This window comes from Tursiops truncatus, chromosome 17, assembly GCF_011762595.2.
Source record: "Tursiops truncatus isolate mTurTru1 chromosome 17, mTurTru1.mat.Y, whole genome shotgun sequence".
NCBI classification, from domain to species: Eukaryota; Metazoa; Chordata; class Mammalia; order Artiodactyla; family Delphinidae; genus Tursiops; species Tursiops truncatus.
Window position 1 is genome coordinate 71,591,093 of NC_047050.1, and position 25,745 is coordinate 71,616,837.

General features: G+C 41.6%; 1 long non-coding RNA gene across 2 annotated transcripts in view; it reads left to right on the forward strand.

Moving 5' to 3' along the window:
• LOC109549446 (uncharacterized) overlaps positions 1–25,745 on the forward strand; it is a 282,692-nt gene that overhangs the window by 191,911 nt on the left and 65,036 nt on the right. The window contains exon 5 of one of the 2 annotated variants that reach the window (XR_004522725.2): positions 4,619–4,814. The exons of the other annotated variant lie outside the window; for it this stretch is intronic. This is a non-coding gene — a long non-coding RNA (uncharacterized lncRNA). The remainder of the gene's footprint in view (positions 1–4,618; positions 4,815–25,745) is intronic. 2 annotated transcript variants of the gene reach the window in all.

Sequence of the window (25,745 nt, forward strand, 5' to 3'; positions counted from 1 at the left end):
GGTTCAGTCAGCAGAATGGGTATTTGACATGTGACTATCTGATTCCCAGTACGTTTTCTCTGTGCTGTCCCAATGTTTCGCACAGTTTGGAACACACGCCAAAGATGGTATTTGAAATGATTTGGGGCATTACATAAATGGACATTTTACATTTAATGTATTAGAAAAATAATAACCACCACATAAAACCCATAATATAGAATTTCATTTATAAATAGATTGTAAATGGAAAAAAAATGTGAGCCAATTAAAATATATATTAAGTAAATCATAGGGTAGGTGGTGTAGTACATATAGATATGATAACAATTGTGAAGGTTGTTTGCAGAGGACTAAAGTTTGACAAATATTATTCTGCTACCAAGTCATTTTCCCCCCGAAGTCCAAGGATCTCATCACATTCTTTATTTCTCCTGTCTCATCTTCTCTCCTCAATAAAAACTAAGTGTAGGGACTCAGTTCTCATTTCTATTTCCGTTTCCAAAGCAAAACAATAGACATCCACTGAGAATCTGTTCTCTGTCCATCTGTCACATACAGCACATCCCAGCAGGATGTCCCTGTATGCAGACTCCATTCTTCATGGGAAGAGTTTGGTTCGTGTCACCAGCTGGGGCGCAGATACATCCCCTTATTTTTGCAAATAACTGAAGCGTGAGATTCCCCATACTTCTCAGAAAGTCCACGGCTCCCTCTAAGGTCCCCAGAGTCAACCCTGACTGTCATCTTCTCCTCTCTGGGCTCTGTTCAGGACACTAGTCCAGTCCTTTCTGCTCTCATCCTCAGAGTGAGTGCCTTTCCTGGGGTCCTTACTCATCAGAAGATGTTGGCTGAGACTATCCCATTTCAACCCGACAGGTTTCTTTAGCTTTTCTTTTCTAAATGGGATGAGAGTTGAGGTGTTTTCCTCCAAGAAGCCTTCTGGCTCCTTCTGTAAAATGGCCACATCCACCCCAAATTCCAAAATGTTTAAAGGGGGTGCTAGTTCAACTCAATTAAAAATCCATTCACTGAAACCCAACTTCATAGTTGACAAATTTGCTGTAGGACTATTTTAGTAAATTATCAAGTCTCCTGATTAACCAATCACTGATTGTAACGAGTTGTCACTTTGTAACAGTTTGCAGTGTGTGTGTGTGTGTGTGTGTGTGTGTGTGTGTGTGTGTGTGGTTGGTTGGTTCCAAAGCTTGTTTCTTGGGGAACTTTGGAAGAATGGTCTCCATTTTGTCTAAGGGCAGCATTTCAAGAAATGTTTAATTAGCCCAAAGTTCAGTGTTAGCAGGCAGTTCAGTCTTAGCATGAACACTTTTAATAGACAGGCCCTTTCAACATCCAGCTTTAGCTTCAAATAGACATTTACCGATTTGATGAGGTACAAATGAAAGGAAATCCTCAGCTGTATTGAGTCTCACTAAACCCAAACTATGAAGTGAACACTATGTACTCTACAATTTTCTCATCCAAAAGTGATGCCATGTTTGAGTGTATTCATATACATAAAACTGGATGGAAATTGACCTAAATAACAACAGTGAGGTTCCTTCGTTTTGTTTTCTTTTTTAATGAAAAGCGTCGCTTGAGTTAGGTTCGTTCATTTTGTGAAGGTAATGCAAGTATGCACCATGGCCATGTGAAAGGAACTTTAAGCGTCTTTTGTTTCCTGTGTCTTAAAATGCACACTTCCCAACACTTTAGAATTCTGATCCCTGGAAAGGGGTGAATCCATTTGCTGAGAATCTTTAAAGGCAGGATGGGGAATTTAAGGCCATGTGCCATCTCATCCCCCTTCGCCGCCAGCCGCAGGCAATGCTCATCCGTCACAGAGCTCTTTCCTACCAAGCCCTGAGCACCTTTAAAATCTTTCTTAAGTCTGTTCCAGGCAGTGCAGATCAAATGGTGAACTTTGGGATGGGTTAAATCTATTTGCCATCTTAGCTTTGGTTCTGCTGGATCATATACTTTCATCAACAGGGTTCTATTTTCTCTCATTCTTCCCCACTGTGCCACATTCTATTTCTTTGCTCTGCTCTGATGGTTGCTTTTCGGCTTCAGCATATGTACACCAAATGCAGAGAATTATCTATCATTCTGCCAGCCTTTGCTCACCCTTCTGAATTTATGTACAGAGAGTTTACGTCTCCCTCACCTCTTCTTGCTAACTTGCTCCTGGGAAAGCAGACCTGTCCTTCTCCAGTCCAGTGTGGGAGCAGCCTGGCTCAGAAAACTTACCTCCACCTGTTTTATGACATGTTCATTACCAGTGTGTCTTAACATTCAACACTGGAAATCTCAGGACACTAAGTCTTGGCCACAGCTTATACCTTGGATTCCACTGTGCTCCAGGCTGTGGACCTTTGGTCTTTCTACTTACCAAGAAGCTGAAGCTGCAGAATTGCCTGAATCAATGTCCAAAGAGCCCCTTTGGGTGTAAATAATCCTAGGAGACAGGAATTTATTTTCCTGGTTTTGCAGAACTGCCCGCCCACCCTGGGCAATATATCCTGGAAAGATCATAAAAGTCTTCAAAGCCACATTCAAGGTTGTTTCTTTATCAAATCCTAATGCTTTATACATATCTCTGATTTGGCCTTTCTTGCATCACATTTAATTATATGTATATCTTGTTTCCATACTCTCATACTGACTGGGATGTCCTTCAGGGCATGGACAGTTTTTGTTCCCCTGTGTGTCCTGAGGGTAAGTCACAGAGCCTATTATTAGTGGGCAGCAAAGTATACTGGAAAGAGTCAGGCTTAAGTAGAAAATAGCAAATCCTAGTATTGACACTTACTGATTGTGTAGTTGTCTGTGAATTACCTGGGCCTTTTGTAGTAATTTGAATACGTCACTGGGCTTTAAAAAATTAAATAGAATAAAACATTTCTATAATGAAAAGGGCAGCCATTGCCTGCTCTCCCCACCTCTGTCCTGCTTCTAAGGAGCCAACATTTTTAACTCTTTGAACTGTTTCTTTTGGTGGTTATCTCCATATTTCTAAATATAATTTCTTATATTACTCTTTTGCTTTTGCACATTTTAGATAGCATCTATTGATGTATTGTTATAATTAATTAGGATTTAACTCCTTCATATATTTGCACATTTTCTGGACAAATTTATATGACAACAATCATTTAACTTTTTAGCAGGGTTTTCAGTATTATGACTATTTAAAATTTGCTCTAAAGTCAGGTGGTACACTATGATTTTATTTTCTTTCTTATATAGTTTTTATGTCTAGTTTCTTTTTCCCTAAAGTTTCTGGTTATCATACTTTTATTTTTCTTATTGCAAAATCTCCTTTATAATGTTCCTTCATATTTTTTCCAAGAGTTCCAGCTGATCAAATATTCTACTAAGCAGTTTTATTTAAATCATTATCATCCTTTCCAGGCTGAACCAGTTTCCCTTCTGGGTGGCATGGCCACCATTCTGGACATCCCTTGTACCCTCGCCTGACTGGGGACCTCTGTTTCCTGAATTCCATATTTTCCTCTTTCTTGGGTTCCTTCCTTATTTTGCTGGAGCACATCCTTCTTTACTTCCCACAATGTAGGTAAATTTTCAGAGCCCTTGAATGTGTGAACACACATTTATTTCCTGGTTGGGTTAGGTAAGGCTGGAAGTGACTTGACCTCAATGTTTAGAACATGCTCTCTGGTCTTCTTTTTTTTTTTTTTAATTTATTTATATTTATTTTTGGCTGTGTTGGGTCCTTGTTGCTGTGCGCAGGCTCTCTCCAGCTGCGGTGAGCGGGGGCCACTCTTCACTGTGGTACGCGGGCCTCTCACTGTGGTGGCCTCTTGTTGTGGAGCACAGTCTCTAGGCACACAGGCTTCAGCAGTTGTGGCACATGGGCTTACTTGTTCCGCGGCATGCGGGATCTTCCTGGACCAGCGCTCGAGCCCGCATCCCCTGCATTGGCAGGCGGTCCTAACCACTGTGCCACCAGGGGAGTCCCTCCCTGGTCTTCTAATATTCAGTGCTGCTGGCAAGACACCCACCACTATTCTGATGATCATTCCTTTATAGGGGACCATTATGGGTTGAATTGTGTCCCCCACCAAAAGATATATTAAAGTCCTAATCCCCGGCATCTCAGAATGTGACCTTATTTGTGAATGGAATCATTGCAGATGTAATTAGTTAACTTAAGATGGGGTCACACTGGAGTATATTTTAGGCATTTTCGATGGATTTCCGCTTAAGGTAGCAAGTGAGGAATTGTGCTCTTTTCAAGCTCTTCTACCTTATTCTCTCAAAATAGTTAGGTCACATTTTAAAATCCAAATTTATATCAAGTCACTTTATTGCTATAATTATATACACTGTCCACTACTGAGCCTAGTAATGCATGATGACTACATTTCCTTTTTTTCAAAGTTTTTAGTTTTTCCTTGAATTATTAATTGCCTAATTTTTCATTTACTTAGTTTATATATGTAAAATAATTGGAACAGTGCCTGAAAAAGAGTAAGCACTATTTATGTGTTTGCTCTTATCATTTGGCTATTTTCTTACACCCTGTAACAGCTCTACTAAATGATGTAGAGGTGGGTCAATTTTCCACATCATCAAACCTATCAAATACTCCATCCATCCTATTTTTCTCCTGCAGCCTCCTGGTGCCTTCATCCTCCTGTTGCTACCTGGGACCCACTGCTCTCTAAATGAATCCTTAGCTGTGATCCCAGACATCCACCTGCCATCATCCTCAGGGCTCCCTTCCCCACGCCCCTGAAGTGGGTTTTCCATTCCTTGGTTTACCTTCCCATTTTGTTGGAACACCTCCTCCAGTAACTTCCTGAGAAAGGGTAAGTGAGTGGGAATTGCATTTTTGAGACTTGACATGTTAAAACATTTTTTCACTTGATGCTCACACTCGATTTACAATCTGGGTAGCTATCGATGTCTAAGGTGTAAATTATTTTCCCTTAGAATTTTGAAGTAATTGCTTCATTTTCTTAGCTCCCTATGTTCTATGGGGAAGTCCAATGCCATTCATATTCCCATACTTTTTAATGTAATTTTTCCCCTACAGGAGCATTAAGGATCTTCTTTTATTCTGAAGTTTCACAGTGATATACTTTAGTTTGGACTTTGGACTTTTATAATTTTTACTTATGACTCAGAGAGAATTTGTGTATCTCCATTCTAGGAAATGTTCTTGCATTTTTTTTCTGTGATAATGTCCTCCTTCTATTTTCTATGATCTCTCTGAAAACTCTTTATTAGTGGGATGTTCAACCTCCTGGATTAATCTTTTAATTTTCTTGTCTTTCCTCTTTTTTTTTTTATCCGTTGCCTGTCTTTTTATTCTACTTTCTGGGGAACTTTCTTGAATTTATTGTCAAGCACTTATTTTGAATCTTTTTAAAAAAATTGACTCATCATATTTTTAATTTCCCGGAACTCTAAATTATTTTCTGAATGTACTTTTTATGATTGCACTTTTCTTGTTTTATGGATTATAATATCTCCTTTTATTTCTCTGATGATATTAATTACACTTTTGAGGTTTTTTATGCTCTCTACATTAATCCTGTTGCCTCTGTGTTCAGATCTCTTTTATCAAGTAGGATGATTTTCCCAATTTTTAGTAATTCTCAACTGCCTGTTCACATTAATGAGTAAAGGTGCTTAAACCCAGGTGTAGGCCCTGAGTGCACTGGTGGTCTCCAGTGAAGGGCAGTAGAGGCCAGGTGACATTTTCATTAGAGATTTATAAGCTTTTCCTGGAGTAGGTTTATTTTTCTGTAGAATGATCCTCAAATCAAGGGACAGTGGACGGTCCCCACCTCATTTACATATTTATAAGCATTTACTTTTAACCTATTTTCAGCAAAGTATAGACTCAAAGAGAAGAATACCTATGGTGTCTTAGAGGGTAGGACAGGGGTTGGGACGAGGACCCAAGCGTCTAAACTGTTGTTATTCACACTTTTCACTCTTCTGTGTTCAGCTGCTCACACCACCCTTCTCACCTGTGCCTCCTTTGATACCCCATCCTGTCCTGTTAGTTTCTAAGCCTTTCTCTGTTTCTGGAGGGGCAAATTGGGTTGATTCCTCTCTTTGCAGGCACTTAGGTTGAAATGTTCTCTCTGCTAAGTCATTTGTTTTCCTCCTTCTGTAGTCCATCTTCCCATATAGTGTGTTAAGATGTCTTTTAGTTTCATTGAAGATGAAATGCATTGCTTTTTTTCTAGCTCTTACTGTTATTGGGGGAAATTTTTGGAAGGAGAAGGTAGCCAAAATGCATTTACTCCACCATCTTAAAATGAGAACTTTTCTGTAGAAGCTTTTAGAGACTTTTCTTTATTGTGGTGACTTAAAATGTGATAACTTGTTAGTAAAATGTTAGACCCTATAGCAATGTCTCTTTTCTTTCATATGTTTTTAGCTCTTTATATTTTTAGCTACTATGCTTGGAGAATCTCAAATTCTCAACTAGGGATCCTTTCGGGGGGAGGTATCACTCAAAATCTTCAGGTAAAAAGAACAGCCAGATGTTCTGCCTGAAGTGGAGGTTTGAGGTTAGGAAGACAGGTTACACACCTGGATGGCAGTGCTCTGCTCACAGAGGTTGTGTCTGGGGAGGAAAGGAAACTATTTTGAGCCCAGTGTTTTAGCTAATTTCCCTGGTTCCAGCCCCCCTATCTTGGTGAACCTTGGTTTCAGCCCCCTATCAGTCTCACCTACCACTCCAAAGTCCTGGACTTCTCCAGAGTTTTGCGTTACAGGATATAGTTTTGTCATGCACATGTCACTCTGCTACTGCACAGAGCGGAGGCTCCATCCATCCTGTGCCATCAGTCACCTTTCTCCGTGCTATTTCCCAGAACCTTGATGAAATCCCTTAACCGCTAATGGATTTCCTGCAGGTACTATCTTCATTGTGAGTTTAAATACTTTCTACTCCTTTACAGTTGTAGAGCTTCAGAGCACAGGGCCTGAAGATGCAGTGCTTGGGAAGTGCCGCTGCCTTCTAACTGTGTATCTTTGGGCAAGCTAGTTAGCATCTCTCTGCCTCAATTTTTTTAATCTGTAAAGCGAGAATAATAAGAAGACTTTCCTTGTAGGATTTTGTGAGCATTAAATGAGGTAGTCCAGGGACTTCCCTGGTGGCGCAGTGGTTGGGAGTCCACCTGCCAATGCACGGGACACGGGTTCAAGCCCCGGTCCGGGAAGATCCCACATGTCGCGGAGCAGGCGGGCCCGTGTGCCACAGCTACTGAGCCTGTGTGCCACAACTACCGAAGCCCATGTGCCTAGAGCCCGTACTCCGCAACAAGAGAAGCCACTGCAATGAGAAGCCCGTGCACCGCAACCAAGAGTAGCCCCCGCTCTCTGCAACTAGAGAAAGTCCATGCACTGCAGTGAAGACTCGATGCAGCCAAAAAATAAATAAATAAATTTATTAAAAATAAAAAATTGAGGTGATCCAGGTAAAGAAAGGAGAACTTGACATGTAGTAAGCTGACCTTTCAAAAATCTCATTCATCATTATTATTATTATTATTTTTTGCGGTATGCGGGCCTCTCACCGCTGCGGCCTCTCCCGTTGTGGAGCACAGGCTCTGGATGCGCAGGCTCAGCGGCCATGGTTCACGGGCCCAGCCGCTCCGCGGCATGTGGGATCTTCCCGGACCGGGGCACGAACCTGTGTCCCCTGCATCGGCAGGCAGACTCTCAACCACTGCACCACCAGGGAAGCCCCATCATTATTTTAGTGGATTTTTAGCATGGAGAAAAAATAAAAGCTTGTTTCAATCCTCTGTCATTAACTGGAAATCTGATGAACTTTCCTGATATTTACATATTTCAGGCAGTTGCTTGAGGAATTAATGAGCTAATGTATGGAAAACACAAAGCACATGGCGGACACACAGTCATCATTATTAGTAGTCGCTGAATAGGTGTTTGTTGAATGACTGTTGAAGGTAGAGTGTTATACAGGAAGCAATCCCAAGCCTGGATGTTGGATGACCTGCATTTAGTCCTGGTTGCCACTCTCCTTCTGTGACTTGAACAAGTCAATGAACCTTTCTGAGCCTCAATTTCTTCTTCTGAGAGTAGGAATAATAATAGCAGATACTTAATGATGTTATAATGATGAGTCCTACGATAAGTGTTATGCAAACTGTAAAGTGCTTTATAAATAAACAGCTATATGTGGGTGTGCACACCCATGTGTGAGCATGTGAGTTAGGCAGTTCGAAAGACAAAATGCGAAGGGGATACACCCTCATGATGTTGTCAGAGATGTCAAGAAATTACACCACTTCTTAAAAATGTTGCAATTTCCAGATGTAACCCAGACGTCCGTGCCCAAGAACAACTAATCAGTGCCACCATCTCCAGACTTGTGTTCAGTGCTTTCCCACTGCCTGTGGCTGTTAGTGAACCCAGTCAGCGGGGAAAGGTTGCTCATCGTAGATCAGAGTGAAGGACTAGTCACTTCCTGCCAAGTTGTTTCTGTCACTGAAACGTACTGGACACAATTTTGATGAAAAGGAAGAGACAAGAGGCTCTCTGTCTCTGCATGGAGACTCAAGATTACACATCGGTTCCCCTTAACCAAGAGAATTCCAATTTATTTAGTTATTTATTGGTTTGGCAGGGAGAGCTCTCAAAGATGGGTTTTATTTTCGTAATTTTTCTCAGTTAGCACTAAGCAATGTTCACAGATGACCAATGAGAGAATAAGATGAGATGGAAATCTCATCCCCAAGCAGCTACCACCAAACTCCCATGAAGTGGCGGCTTCTGTTAACTTCTGAGGGGCCCCCTCTTCCGCCCTGCACCCTCTCTCTCCCCCTCACACAGACCCGTGCACTGACTTTCTCCATGGAGCCTGTTTACGGGGAAGCTAATTACTTTTCCTCGTGCAAAAGCCCACTTCTGACTTTGCAGCTGTGCTCAGTCTCCTGGAGGAGAACAGATCTGAGTTTCAGTGCTCCCGACTGTACATTGGATGGCCTAAAAACACCCACAGATTTGTCTTCTCTTTCCTAATCGGGCTGGGCTCTTATCGAAAGGCAAACTCTTCTGAGAATTCTGAGGGACTATTACTTCTCACGGATGGCATCAGCTATAAATAGCAGTGCCTTCCAGGTAGCGTGCTGCTGGCTGGCACAGCTCTGCGCTTGCTTTATTCCAGGGAAGATTGAATGCCGCTGGAGGATTCTGGGAGTGAGAAGGCTGGTCTGGCACCGGGGGCTTGGAGGAATTCACAGGGATCCTCCCTGGAGACCCTTCTCTGTACCAGCTTCCCTCCCAGCTGGGTACCAGGGTCACAAATACGCATAAGACAAGCTTGACCTTTTCAGGATCTCATAGCAGAGAGCAGAGCTGCCCAACAGGAGTGCAATGCAAGCTACATATATAATTTTAAAAATTCTAGCAGCCATATTTTAAAAAGTACAAAGAAACAGGCAAATTCACGTTAATAATATATTGTATTTAACATACTATATCCAAAATATAGCCTTTTCACTGTGTAGTCAATATGAGAAAGATATTTTACATTCCCTTTTTTTGGGGGGGGAGGATACCCACACTGTGACTGATTTTCATTATTTGACATGCTCCTAAAACTCATAAGCTGTACAAAAAGGTAGACTGACAGCAGTGTCCCCTCTCCCTCTCCCTCCCTACTACTTAGTTCCTAGGCCAACATTCTTTATACCCTGTTCTTGTCCCTTAGCCTTGAGAAAGCATCCTCCTTAGTTTCTGGTTTATCTTTCCTGTCCTCATCGTATCCTTTTCCAAAAATGAGCAGATATACTTTTAAAGAAATATCCCTCCCTTTCCTATATGAAGGGTTCACACTATAGATATTCTTTGGCACTTTGTTACTTTTGACTTAAAAATATATCCTGGAAATCTCTCCATATTGGTACACAAAGATTTCTCTCTGTCTCTCTGTCTCTCTGGTTTTTTTTTGTTTTGTTTTGGCCACGCTGTGTGGCTTATGGGATCTTAGTTCCCCGACCAGGGATCGAACCTGGGCCCTCAGCAGTAGAAGCACAGAGTCCTAACCACTGGACCGCCACGGAATTCCCAAAGATTTCTCTCTCTTTTTTTTTTTTCTGTACGCGGGCGTCTCACTGTTGTGGCCTCTCCCGCTGCTGAGCACAGGCTCCGGACGCGCAGGCTCAGCGGCCATGGCTCACGGGCCCAGCCGCTCCGCGGCATGTGGGATCTTCCCGGACCGGGGCACGAACCCGCGTCCCCTGCATCGGCAGGCGGACTCTCAACCACTGCGACACCAGGGAAGACCGATTTCTCATTCTTAATTGAACTTCAGAGCCCTTCATTGTATAGATGTACCAAACTTGTCTCAACTATTCTCCTATGCATGGTCATTTAAGTTGTATCTAACATTTTGCAATTACAAAAAATACTCCTGACGATTCTGATTCCAAATACAAGGTATGGGTTTTTTCCCCACACCAAGCGATTTTCTGACACCAGCCGGGTGTCTTACAATTCAGCTCAATTCTGACGCTGTCTACCTGGAGAGAGCATCAGTTCCCGCAGATTAAGGGCTCAGTCCTGCAAGACTCTCTCCCTCACCCCCGCATCAGATACTAATTGCAAGTCCAGGTTGTCAGCTGTGCTTCTGCTGGCCCGGCTATAGATCCGAGGTTCCAACAACCCCTCCTTATGTTGGAATAATTTACTAGAGCGGCTCACTGAACTCAGAGAAATAGTTTTCCTACTAGATGATTGATTTATTATAAAAGACATAAGTCAGCATAGCCAGATGGAAGAGATGCATCAGGCAAGGTATGGGGGAAGGGCATGGGGCTTTTATGTCCTTTGACCTCTGAGCGCATGACTCTCCCTGAATCTCCACGTGTTCACCAGCCCAGAAGCTCTACATTCCCTTTTTATACTAAGTCTTTGAAATGTGTGAATCTTACACATTTAACACATCTCTCTTTGGATTCTAACTTTTTATTGGAATGACTTGATTTTTACTCAAATTTCATAAAACTTGCGGTAGGAAAAGTGGATTCACAACAACCCAGGTTGTTTCAAACATTCTTACAAATTTTCCAATAACTGAATTGAATATCAGTTTTAAAATTGATATTTAAATTAATTAAAATGAAAAATGTGGTTCATCAGTTACACTGGCCACATTTCAAGTGCTCACCAGCAGCGTGTGGCCGGTGGTTACTACACTGGATTGTGCAGATCTGGGATAAAGAGGATGTAGGCTGAACCCCCTTGCCTGGGGCAGATTTCAGATCCATCACTGGCTGGGTGACCGACTGACTCACTAACACCATCTCATCACCGTGCACCAGCCACATACTCTTTTTTTTTTTTTAACATCTTTATTGGAGTATAATTGCTTTACAATGGTGTGTTAGTTTCTGCTGTATCACAAAGTGAATCAGCTATACATATACCTATATCCCCATATCTCCTCCCTCTTGCGTTTCCCTCCCACCCTCCCTATCCCACCCCCCTAGGTGATCACGAAGCACTGAGCTGATCTCCCTGTGCTATGTGGCTGCTTCCCACTAGCTATCTGTTTTACATTTGGTGGTGTATATATGTCCATGCCACTCTCTCACTTCGTCCCAGCTTCCCCTTCCCCCTCCCCGTATCCTCAAGTCCATTCTCTACTTCTGCGTCTTTATTCCTAGCGCAGGACAGGCATACTCTTTTTTTAACATTCTAATTTTAAAGGCTAACAAGCCCCTCCCCTCCACAGACCTTTGCCTGTACTGTGTTCTTCTTCAGCAGCACCGTCTCTTTTCCCTCTCCACCTCTCATCTCGTCACCTCCGATTCATGTCATCCTCACCCCAACTGTGACCTGCCCAGACTACATCAGGTCCTCTTTGTAAATTGCTCTCTCACTACCCTGCCCTTTCCTTCCTCCACTCATTCTCCACAAGCATGGTGAGAACTTGCCACGTGTCAGGAATTGTTCTAACGCTTGGAGCACCATCAGGGAATGAAACAGACAAAAATGCCCACCCTCGTGGAGCTTATGTTCTGATAGAGGGAAACAGAGAATAAATAATAAATAAAGTCATGCTATGTTACTGGAGAAACTATTACATGCTACGTTTGAAGCAGAGCAGGGTAAAATGGAAGGGGAGTGTGGGGTGGAAGGAGGACAGGTGTTCGGCATAAGATAGTTGAGCCGACTTGAAAGAGGTGAGGGAATCAGCCATGCAGCTGCCTGGAGGAACAGTGTTCCAGGCAGAGGGAACAGCCAGTGCCAAAGCCTGGAGACAGAAGGACATCTGACATGTTCCAGGGCCAGCGGCAGGCCAGAGGGAGCCAGGAAGAAAGAGGCTGGCATGGGTTGGACAGGTAGTAGGGGGTGGGTCATGCAGGGCTTCTAGACTTTGGCTGAGATGTGGTTTCTCCTGAGTGTGAGGGGAGCCACTGGAGGGTTCTGAGCAGATGAATGGCTCTCACTGCGCAGTTCATTTATTATTTCTCCCACCAGGAACTCCACAAGAGGGTTTGTATAACCTGAGCTAGGGACTAAGAATGGTGATCAAGACAGGTTATACAAACCCCCAGGAATTTATATGTTTATCCATTATGAGATACAGCATGTATGGCCAAGGACTAGAGGTCTTGGGGCCATGTGCTCCTGTGTTAGAGTGCTGGCTTCCTCATCCACAGCGCTGTAACATCAGGCAAATTATTTAGCAATTAGCAAGACATTGAGCGAGGCTGCAGGACTCTGCTTCCTTCTCTCTCTGCTTGGTTCCTTTGGAAAGAAGTCTGAAGAACTTTAGGTGGCATCATCTTGCTTGGCTGGAGATGCCAGCTGGTTGGGGGCAGGAAGCCCAGCTGGCAGGAGGGAGAGCAGATGAGGGAAAGGAGAGGAAGGAGATGGTCCAACAGTCTGGGCATGCTGATTCTCAGAGGTGGGTGAAGTGTGGCCAGGAAGTTCACTGCGGATGTCCCAAAGTGGCAAGTCCTTCTTATACCACCCCCAAGACATGGCACAATGCAGGAAGGCCCACAGATGGAGTCCCAGTCATTCAAAGAGGAGAAAGGGCAAGGAACTGGTGAGACAGCTGGGTTGCATCAGAACTGCCCTATCAAACCCCACTCTCACATGTGCTCTTCAGGAAACACTGCGGAGCCTACTTTCAGATGAGAGTGCACGATTGAACCCCCTTTTCCATTTCCTTTCCTTTGGCCAACGGCATATCTCCTCATAATTGAACTTGGAGCTGTTACTTGTTAAGAGTATCAGGTATTTTACATGTCCTGATTGCATTTGTTTTCATCTTTGCAATAACCCCAGGCAAGAATTATTATTTGCATTTCCCAGGAAGGAAATTGGGGCTAACAGAAATTCAGTAACTCTCCCAAGGTCAGCCAGTTAGCCAGGTTTGAATCTAGGTCTGTCTTACTCCAAAGCCTGTGCTTTGTCTTTTAGTGCATTTGTTCATTCATTTATTCACTCACATAGGTGAGGAAGACAAACGTCCTGCTCGCATGGAGCTTTCTTTATAATAGGAGAGGTATACAGGCATAAACAAGAAACAGACACAAAAATGTCATTTATATAGTGATAAATTTTATGAAGATAAAAGTGGCTGGGGTGGGAGTGGGGGTATTTTAGACTGGATAATTCGGGAAAGCCTCTCTAAGGAGCTGCCGTTTGAGTTGACACATAAATGGGAAGTAGTAGCCAGCCCGTGGGAAGATCTCAGTGTAGAGATCTCTTATCCTGTGTCCAGATAACCTGAGAGCCATACTCATGTAGAGACACAAAGGTTCTCTTTTCAGTCTGATCACCTATTCTCATATAATCATGGAAACCGAGGAGTCAGGGTTGGAAGTAGACTTAGCTGGCATTTCATCCCATAAAATATCAAATTTCTGTGCAAGGCTTTGCAGTTTATAATTGTCATATGATATTCAGAAAGGCCTTGCGAGGTAGGAAAACATGTATTTTTGCGCCAATTTTTCAGCTAACAAAATAAGCAAAAAGAGATTTTGTACCTTTCAGAGCAGTTTTTTGCTCCTAAATTCCTTACCCACTGGGCAGGGTCTGTGCTTACTTATTGTGCCTGGCCCATGGCTGTTTGCTGAATAGGAACCCAGGGATTTTAAACTGCTTCCTGTTTGCCCAGGATCCTGTAATGCATCCCTCCTCTCCACCTACAGAATGAGTCTACATTCTGAGGAGAGTACTTTGCCTTTTTTTTTTTTTACTTATTTTAGAGATCTTTCCATATATATATGTATTTTTTAATATTTATTTATTTAGGCCACACTGGGCTTTAGTTGCGGCATGCATGTGGGATCTAGTTCCCTGACCAGGGATTGAACCCAGGCCCCCTTCATTGGGAGCACGGAGTCTTACCCACTGGACCACCAGGGAAGTCCCGAGAGTACTTTGCTTTTGATCTCTGCTTCCTCTCTCTCTTTCACCAAAATTACCTTATCCATGCTCAGTTTTTCCAGAACTTGAAGTGTAAGTAGTTAAACTGAAAAATTAATATATTTATATATTCCAAATTTCGTCCCCCACAAAAAATTTAAGATGGTTTAAATTTTAAGAGGATTAAAATTACACAATAATGATATTAAAAGTAAATATACTGAACAGGGGAAAAAAAACTACTGAATAGGAGAAAATAATTACAAATTGTATATCTGATAAAGTGTTAATATCCAAAATATATGAAAGACTCATACAACTTAATAGCAAAAAATCAAAATCAGATTACAAAATGGGCAGAGCATTTGAATTAACATTTTTCCAAAGAAGGCATACAAATGACCAACAGGCACATGAAAAGATGCTCAACCTCATTAATCATCAGGGAAATGCAAATCAAAACTACAGTGAGATACCACCTCACACCTGTCAGAATGGCTATTATCAAAAAGACAACAAATAACAAGTATAGGTGAGGATGTGGAGAGAAGGGAACCCCTGTGCACTGTTCGTGAGAATGTAAATTGGTGCAACCACTATGGAAAACAGTAGGCAGTTCCTCAAAAAATTAAACATAGAACTAAATAGAACTACTGTTTGATCCAGCAATTCCACTTCTGGGTACTTATCCAAAGAAAATGAAAACACTAATTCAAAAAGATACATGCACCCCTTTGTTTATTGCAGCATTATTTTCAGTTGTCAAGATATGGAAAAAACTTATGTGTCCATTAATGGATGAATGGACAATGAAACTGTGGTGTATGTGTGCGTGTGTATATGTATATTTACATACAATGAAATACTATTCAGCCATAAAAAAGAATGAAATCTTGCCATTTGTGACAACATGGATGGACCTTGAGGGCATTATGCTAAGTGAAATAAGTAAGACAAAGAAAGACAAATACTGTGATCTCTCATAGATACAGAGAACAGATTGGTGATTACAAGAGGCAAGGGATGGGAAGGTGGGAGAAATGTATGAATTTTTTGTTGTTTTTTTTAGTTTAAATAATTCAAGTAAAATTTTTAAAAAAGTAAGTATAGAGTAAGGACTCTTGAGCAACATATAAGAGAAAGGCTACATGCTAATCCTAAAGGAATTACCTCTCTGCCTTTTCTCCTGTTACTGTTTATGACCAGTCTTGTCTAAGACTAACCTACACTTTGGTTTCCTAATTAGCACACACTCTTGCATATTCAAGGGTATCATTTCATAAAGTCTTCCTCTTCTTTCCTAAGTCATCCATTTCCCCCTTTCAACTGGATCACTCCCATCAGCATGGAAATAGGCTATGATTTTTGCTACCTAAAAAATACCTCTCTTAAACCTATATTCTCCTCCAGATACTGACCCTTCCTTCTGCTCAAAACAAACAAACAAACACGTCCCTGTTGTTTAGTGCATACATATTAAGGATTCACCAATTTAGAATTAAATAATGTTCCTTTTTATCCTTGATATATTTCCTTGCTTTGAAATTGTCTGACATTTGTCACATATTTGTCTTATTTTTGCCTAGTATTAATACAGCCACTCTAGCTCTCTTTTGTATTTGTATGGTAAGTATTTTGCATCCTTTTAACAATCATTGTTAAAGTTTGTTTCTGATAGATAGCATATAATTGGGTCTTGCTTTTAGAATCAATCTGATAATATCAATCTTTTAATTTGAGTGTTTAGACCATTTATACTTAATGTAATTATTAATACACTTGGATTTAAATCTAACAGCTGTTTTCTATTAGTCCCATTTACTCTTTGTTCTCTTTTCTCTCTCTCTTTTTTTTTTTTTTGTTGCCTCCTTTGGATAAATTGAGAATTTTATGTGTTTCCTCATTTTTTTTTTTTTTTTTTTTTTTTTTTGCTGTACGTGGGCCTCTCACTGCTGTGGCCTCTCCTGTTGTGGAGCACAGGCTCCGGACGCGCAGGCTCAGCGGCCATGGCTCACGGGCCCAGCCGCTCCGCGGCATGTGGGATCTTCCCGGACCGGGGCACAAAACCGTGTCCCCTTCATCGGCAGGCGGACTCTCAACCACTGCGCCACCAGGGAAGCCCCCTATGTGTTTCATCTTTTGCTTTGGCTTCCAGTGTTTTACACTCTCATACTAGCCCACATCTAGCCTTTAGCAGTTTGTTGGATTATTTTTAGCTGCTTGTATGGTGCCCAGCATCTCTTTCTTCTGTGGTCTGCCACAGGTGAGCCAGGTTTCAAGGTCTGTCTTTCCTTGGATTTCAGGTTATTTTTTAGCCCCGTGACTTCAGCTGTCTGATGGGTTCAAGGAAAGTAATAATTTTGTATTCTATCCCCCTTATTCTTGTTGTTAGGATTGAAGTGATGCTCTTTACAGCTTTTGTACATCTTAGGCCTAAATTCTCTGATTGTTTTTACAGCAAAACAATGAAAAAGAGATGTCTATATTCATATTCTCCAAAGTGTCTCTCTTCATTATTTCTTGAAACTTACTCCAATAAGGCTTGTACCCTCATCCTTACACCAAAAATTGTTTTTCTTTTTTAAGGTTTCCAATAAACTCTGTGTTGTTAAATATGATGGTTAGTTCTGAGTTCTCATCTTACTTTACCTTTCAGCATCATTTCACACAGATGACCTCTCACTCCTTCCTCAGTAAAATGCTTTAACTTGGCTTCTGGAACACCATAGTTTCTTGAATTCCCTCCTACATAAGTGGCTGCTCCTTCTTTATCACCTTTTTGAGTTCCTTCTCTTTTCCTGACCTCTAAGTGTTGAGTATCCTGGGTTCAGTTTCTGCACCTCTTTTCTTCTTTAATGAGACTTATATTCTTTTTGTGATTTCGTCTAGTCTCAGAGTTTTAAATATCATCTATTCACTGACAAGCCCCCTGAACTCCAAATTTATACCCTACTAGACATCTCATTTGAATGCCTGAGACATCTTAATTTAACATGTCTAAAACCAGATCTTCCCCCAACAAACCTGTTCATCCTCCAGACTTCCCAAACTTAGTAAATATATTCTCAGTAAAAGTCCTTCTATTTGTTCAGACAAAAACCTTGCAGTCATCTTGGCACCTCCTTTCAGATCCCACATCTGATCAATCAACAACCCTTGCTGACTATACCTTCAATATATATCCAGAACTAATTGTTTCTTATAATTTCTGCTATTACTACCCTCATCAACACTTCAGTCATCTTTGGCCTGGATTATTGTAATAGAACTCTAACTGGTTTCTTTTCTCCTGCCTTCCCTACCTAGTCTATTAATGTACTGGCCAGTAACAAAAAAGCAATGGCAATTATAATTAGTAGTGTGATATTAGGCAGGTCACAACCTCCCTGTGTCTCATTTTTCTCATTTGAAAATTAGAAATATGAGCAGAATTCTAAAGATGTTCTCCCAAAATTTTAGTCCCCTGGCTACTCAATTGAACATGAATTTAGGTACTGTTGTGAAGGGATTTTGCAGATATAATTAACGTCCCAAATAAGTTGACCTTAAAATATGGATATTAACTGGGTGGCCTTAGTAAATCAGTTAGGTCTTTTAGAAGCAGAAAGTTTTCTCCTTCTAGTGGTAGAAGAGACATTCAGAGATTAAAACTTGAGGGGAATTCAATGTGCCATTGTCAGCTTTGAAGATGGAGGGGGCACAATGCAAGGAATGCCTTCAGCTTTTAGGAGCTGAGAGTCAGCCAGCAAGGAAATGAGTACCTCAGTCCTACAACCACAAGGACCTGAATCAGCCAATAATCTGAACAAACTTGGGAGCAAATGCTATCCCTAGAGCCTCCAGATAAAATCCTAGTGTGGCCTGTGCCTTGATTTCAGTCTTGTGAGACCCCAAGCAGAGAGCCCAAATGAGCCTGCCTGAAATTCTGACCTACAGAACTGTGAGATAGTAAAGGTGTGTTATTTTAAGCTGCTTAATTTGAGGCAATTGTGGTGCAATGATAGAAAACTAATGCTAGGAATAATAAGAAACTTGTTCTCTTCATGGTAATTGCTCCTTTTCAGAGAGAAGTCAGATTATGTTTTTATGCTTCTTTCGAGAAAAGGGTTTACCATGTCACATTGAATAAAAACTAAATAGGTTAAAGGGTTCAACAAGACTCTACTTGATCCTGCCCTTTCACCCCTTTGACTTAATTTACTACTTTCCTGCTTATTCACTCATCTCCAGTCAAATTGGAATCCTTGCCTTAGAATGCTTGTACTTGCTGTGCCCAAGGCTCAGAGTATAGACTCTAGTACAGAGTTAAGGTGTCTTCACAGCTCCACCATAAAGTAGTGGAGGTCTATCTCAGGTCTTTGCTCAAGAATCTGCGGCTTGATACGTTTCATTAGCTCATTATTTGTGGAAAGTCTACAGTCACAGTCTTTTCAACTGATTTTTTCTGTCCTTTCTTTCCGGGACTTTAATTACTGTTAAATCTTTTGGTTGTGTGTCAAATGTATCCTATTCTTTTTTTCTGTGCTTTCCACCCTTTGGTCTCACTGTGATTTAGTCTGAGTATTTTCTACTGACCTGTCTTTTAGTTCATTAATCCTTTATTCTTTTGTGCCTAGTTTTCTTTTAAACCAATCTATTAAGTTCTTAAATTCAGATACTACATTTTCAATATTACAGTTTCCATTTAATCATTTTTTAAAATAGTTTCCAGTTTTATGGTCAAATTTCCTGCCTGGCCATTTACTTTCTTGCACATATTAACCACAGTTATTTAAAATTTTACTTCTGGACCTCTTTTGGGTCTGTTACTATTGCCTCTGCTTTTTTTCTCTTGTTTTTGGTTCTGTCTCCTGATACGCCTGGTAAATTTCACTGAATTCCAGCTACTGTGTGTGAAAAAGTTCTAGAACTAACATGAGACTCTGGGAGGAAATTATCTTCCTCTGGCAGGAATTTAGGGATTAGGAGGATAATAAGCCAGTCTGGGATTGAGCTGAGCTGAAGCTGTGTCTTCAGTCTTTGCGGAAGTTGGCAAATTTCTAGTATGCCCTTATTCCTGGGTTGTAGAACTTCAGTGGTTCCAACTGAAAGCCCGTGGTATTTACCATGTCCCCTCCTCCGTGACCTGTTCTGAATTGCAATGTTTTCTCCCTAGCCCTTTGATATGGCTGAACTCTCAGCCTCTCAGCACAGTTTCTTCTTGGTTTCTTGGCCTCTTGGTCATTATTTACTAATGAGCAAATACCTCAAGCAGAGGCAGGATGTAGGGCTCACTTCTCTGTGCTTCTCTTCTCTCTTGAATCTTGGCCCTTCAAGTTAAATAGCTCTTTAATATTTTAAAAATAATTATCTTTTTTTTTTTTTTTCTGGTTGTCTTCAGGGAGAAGCTTGGTCTGATCTAAGCTGGCTAAGATATAGCTGGAAATGGGAGAAATGTCGCCACCTTTATGATAACTTTCCTGACACCCTGTCCTGTAAAAATGGCAACCTATCACCTCCCCTCCTCTATTCGAATGCTTTTTGTTTCTCTTCTCTGCATTTTTTCTGTATAGTATTTATCAGTATTTTATGCACTATATATGTTTGTTATTTATGTGTATTCTCCACAAAATATAAGCTCTAAGAGAGAAGAAATTTATAAATATATTTCTTCCATTGCCGTATCCTTAGCCCCTAGCACAATGCTTGGAACAGAAGGTAATTAATTAACCAAATTAAATATTTGGTTAATGAGTAAAAAAATTGAATGGATAAATATGAGACAATGTTGAGTCAATGTGGTTTAGACACTTTTTGGTGGCAGCAACAAAGGAGAAAATGTGATAGATTGGAATATGCTCTTATTATCTGTTAGAAGAAAGGATACCATTTATTAAAGAAGTACAAATTTATTTCCTGACACGACTTTCTTAAAGGAATTTTTTACCTGATACAATATATGAGTCTTTTAATGACATAATAAAAACTACATTTAATGCTACTTTCATAGTAGATGCAGAAGCAATTTTATATGATTCTTTTGGTTCTATTATCCATAAAAATTGAGAAAATGAGTTTAAGCTGGAGAGGTAAGGGCTGAAAAAACAACTCAAGGTAACTAGAACGGTAAAATTTGTATTTTATAAGTAATTCTCAGAAATTATGAGAATTACCAGTAACAGCAGCAACAGGAACAACTACAAAATCTAGCAGGGCGACAAAGAGCAGGTTAATTACCTCTTTGAGCCTCAGTTTTCTTTCCTGTAAAAGAGGAATAATGAGAACTCTACTCTTTCCGGAACTGCTGTGAATATCAAAGATAGAATTCTAAATGCTGGTTAACAAACAGCTGAATTGATTAATCACCATTGACAAAATGCTTTTATGTGCATTTTCATATTCACGTAAGCAGGTTCTGTGTGCAAGTATTGTCAACACTCTCCATTTTCCAGGTGAGGAAACCAAATTCAGGAGGCCCATTTGGCATAGCCGGCAAGCAGCCGAGATATAATTCATCCCTCTGTCTTTGATTCACGTGCTCTGTCTCCAGAACCATATTGTCTCTCCAGTGGAGGGATTCTCAAGTGGTAGAAACTCAGACATCAGGGCAGACACTGATGGGTCTGGTGGCCTTTCTCATGCTCCTGTGGTTCCTCCACATCAGCTCAGCTCATCGACTGTTGCAGATGTGGAAGTAGATAAAAATCCCAAGGACTGCTTTCACTTCAACACCTAACCCCAAGGGCTAGGGACCAGATGAATTCCTCCCAGTTGTGAGAAATCTACACAACTTCTATTTTTTCTTAGTTAAAAAGCGACACATTTCATCTTTCCCTTATAAATTAATATTTGGTCTTTATCTGGAGCTGAATATAAAGACCTTCCTGATGTCTGACTCAGTAAATTGACTCTATCCTTTGAACTCTGCAATGGCCTCAGGCTACAAGAGTAGGAGAAATGCCTTCACAAATATCAAAGGCACAGCAAGTTTATCTCTCTAAATATTAAACCTAAAATAGCCACGACTCTGGGCGAATAGACCTCCTTGCTCTCCTGGCCTCCTTGCTGGAGTCTGTGGTGCTACCTTGGACTAACAGAGTCCAGTCTTTCCCTAGAAGAAGGGGAGAAGTTGTGTATTCCTGGAGTCTTCCAGAATGCTTTTGAGCCCAGAACCTGGGAAAGCACATATTTAGGGGTTTCTGTTGCTCTCATGACCTCATCCATTGGCATTTTATCTCTACTCCTAAGATCTAAGGAACTGGAAGCAGATGATGCATTTCTTTCATGGTCTAACAAATTGGCCAGTAACTCAGACAGGCCAATTCTTTAGGAAAAAATATGCCAGGAAAATGCAATTACATTTAGCTGGAGCTAAAAACCCCACACGATACGATAATGATGCCGTCATTTATTTTTCCTCTTCCTTTGTGCCAGATGCCACACTATGCATTTCATATCCATTGTTTCACGTCTGTCACATAGTATCTATGCAAAATTCAGTATCATCCTGTGTTTACAAATGGAGAACTGAGCCTTGGAGAAGGTAAGTGACTTGTCCTAGGTCTCATGTTAGGTAGGTTGTAGAGTTGAGATTTGAACCCATATTCTTTCTGATAGCAAAAATAACACTCTTTCTCTTCACCATTATTATTAGTAGTAGTAGTAATTGTTAGTACCTTATTATTTGTGGCAGGCAGCCTCCAAGATGGCCCAATGGTCTCTGCCTTATGTTGAGTGTGGACTGGACCTAGTGACTCAGTTGTATCAGATGGGATACAGCAAAATGATGGGGTGTCACTTTTGCAATTAGGTTACAAAGAGACTACAGCTTCTGGCTTGGGTATCTCCCTTTGGGAAAGCAAGATGCATGTTGGAGAGGCCCATGTGACAAGTAACTGATGTTTCAGACAGCCAGTAAGGACATGACCTGCCGAGAGCCACAGGAGTGAGCTGAGAAGCAGATCCTACCCCATTCAAGCCTTGAGATGAATGAAGCCACGAATGACCACCCGATCGTAGTCTTGTGACAGACCCTGAGTCAGAACCATCCAGCTAAGCCAGTGGCTACCCAGGGCAGGTGCCTTCCTTTATGTATCTCACTCTAGACCTGATGATCTGAATGGGTGGCATCTACCTGGGGCATGTTCCTCCACGGTGGGAATCTGAAGTTGTCAGAAGGGCAAGAGGAAACACGTGAGCTCGCAATGTGTGGACTTGGAGCTGGCGCACTGCCATTTTTGCCCATGTTTCATTGGTCAAAATAAGTTACAAAGCCAAGCCCCACATCAAAGATCAGGAGGTAGTCTCTCCCCATGGAAGCAGGATGGGGAGGGGAGTTGTTGGACAACTAAACTTCCAAATCCTCTGTTATGGCTGAGGAAACATTGAGCTCAGGGATGATAGAGACCGTGCTTAGATGCAGCATTTTGTGGCTTCAAATCCTGTGAGCTTTTTCTTAAAGAAAATCTTCCTCGGTTCAAACATTATAGGGCTCTTCAATTCTCTGGGCAACAGATAGAAATTAGAGTGAGCATCATGGTGGTCTGAGAAAAGTCAGTGAATGCTGGGTTAGTTAGAAAAGGAACTTAAACTTGGAGCAATCAAGAACTGATCTGATTTGAGGAAGCAGGGATGCTGAGCACTGAGGAAACGAGGAATGAGGGGTGCTCAGGCCAACAGAGGAAGATAACCTACAGAGCGTGAGCTCCATGTGGGTGAGGATCTTTTCGTATAGCGCTCCCTGATGAATTCCAAGAACAGTGTCTGGTAATAGTAGGGGCTCAACGTGTATTTGTGGAGTGACTGAATAAATATTGCTAATGAAATAATGAAATATTTGCTAATGAAATGCTGCTAATGAATAGCAGGATGATATAGACCAAGGGCTTTGGAATCAGATGTGTGAATGTAAGCTGTGCTACCTGTCAACTCTGTGCAAACTTGGGCAAAGTATTTACTCTTGAGGACTCTTTTTCCGTTACCTGCCCATACCTGATTCATTATCAAGTCCTATTGACTTGACCATCTAAATATCTTTCCACTCCATCTCTAGTAGTAGAGATTTTGCTCTAATCCAATTTACTTTCCTTTTTCAATAACCACTCAATATCTGGATAAAGGCAAATTGGGTGCTAGGGTTGACTGAGGAAGGGCACCTAAATTAAACCAGGGGGACAGGAAAGGCTTCCCAGAGAAACTGATCCTTGAGCTGAGTCCTGAAAGAGGAGAAGATGTTATCCAGGCAGAAGGGAATGGAGTGGGCTTTCTCGTAAGAGGCGTTAGCAAGTGCTGAGGCAGGAGTTTCCAGGAGTTGGTTACTTGGGGGCTTCATGGCACATGGGAAATGTGAGCATAGAATGGTGGGACGTTTTGCAAGAGAGGAACTAACTCACCTGCACGATTAAACTCAACCTCCTAACGCCCCTCCCCCCACCTCTGCAAGCTACAAAGCCAGAAAGACGCGTCTAGGAGGAATCATTTAAAAAAAGACAACTTTGTTGAGCTTGATGGTCATGTTTGCTGAATTCACTCGTTCTTCTATTCATTAATTGTCTCAACATGCAGTTTTGAGCTCCTGTCATATACTAGGTAATTAGCTAGCATGCTGGGAGGGTATAAAACCAATGTATAGGATGCAGGCCTTTCCCCCGGAGTCAAGTAGGGAAGCATATGCAAGCAAAGAGGGAAATGCACTGTAGTAAGTCCTGTCATCGATGTGAGTCCAAAGTGCCGTGGGAGAAGCCAAGGGCCGGGGAGAGCAGTTGGAGAGGTCCTAGAGGAGGTGGTAGAGAGTACTTGCAAGATGAAAGTGTGCCAGAAGGAGCTGGGGTAAAGGGAAGGGCACGGCGGGCAGAGAACACTGTGTGCAAAGGCGTGGCCGCGTGAAAGATCACCACGTGCTCTGAGAATAATAAGCTCAGTGATCCTGGTAGGGAGAGCTGGGCGGCCGCCTAGTAAGTAGCAGGAATAAATCAAGAGCAGGGAGAGAGGACAGCCCGCGGCTTCCTCTGGCTTCCTACTTCTCTACCTCACATTTGTAGTCGATGTTCCTTCATTTCCCTTTTGTCTGTGTGGGTTTTCGGGCTGTAACTGTGTCCATGGACTCTTGATGCACATTATTGCTGATGGTCAGTTTTGATCATCACTTGAAGGCAGTTATGAAACCTACCGAAGACCTCTCTCTATTGGGTGAAGTAAAGCCAATTCCTTTGACTTTTCCTTGGGGCTTTGGTTTATTAGAAACGTTAATGAAAAAGTATAGTTTTTTTAAAATGCAAATGTCCTCTTCCCCGGGCCTTTGGCCTCTTTTGACTATAAGGTTTTATTCTCATGTCCAACATGGAAGGTTGGCCTGAGGGGGTGTTAGGAGGAGACTTTATTGATGGAATCAGGGGAAGGGAGACTTGAGGAAGGGAAGGTCACCTGCTGGGCTCTGTGCAAGGTGCTTGAAATGTGAGATTTTTATAATCCTCCCAGCATCTCTGAAAGGTAGGTGTTAGTCTCCCCAGTTTGCAGATAGGCAAATACAGCCTCAGGAAGGTTTCTGTGATTTTCCCAAGGTCACATCATTAGGAAGAGGCAAAGCTGGGGTCTGCACCAATGCCTGTCTGAACTCAGAGCTCAGGTTCTCCTCATTAAACCTTGCTGACTCTCCTTTGTTTGTCCAATGATGCATTTTCAAGTTACTCGCTGCTGCCCAAATTTCACCAAATATGGACCAAACAGTTACCCAACAGCAACAGCCATGATGACACCCAAACACATCCAGGACCACTACAACATATATTGCTTTCTTTTTGGTAAAAGGCCACCCAAACTACCTTCATTTTGGATCCTCCCAACCCTCTGCAAGAATAGCAGGGCTGTGATTAGTATCATCATTTTACAGAGGAGAAAAACCATTGGGATCTCAGCAAAATGAATTTTGTATTTGGTGTGTTTTTTAAAAGTAGTTTGATAATTTCTGGGATCACAGGATCTGCAGAAGGTAGCCTATTTAAGTCATTGTGGGCTAATGGAGAACAGAAGTTGAGGAGCTGTGTGACCTTTGGTAACTCACTAACCCCTCTGATCATCAAATTCCACATCTTCTAAAGTGAGTTCCTACTTTGCATCGTACCACACTTAAATGGACTTGTGAGACTGGCAAAGAAAGTACAGCAAACCTTGGACCAGGGAAGGAACAAAACCTCGAGGTTTTCTTTCAGTGGATGGAACATAGGCATCTACCATCTCCCCTTCCCCAAACCGTTCTGAAATGCAAGTAAAGAAATAAGAAGAAGCATAAACCTACAAAAAGGAAGAATAGGAGGGGTAATAACATAAGATGAAAGATGACCAGTGTCTGGTCATTTAAAAGGTGATGAAAAATTATTAAAACAAAG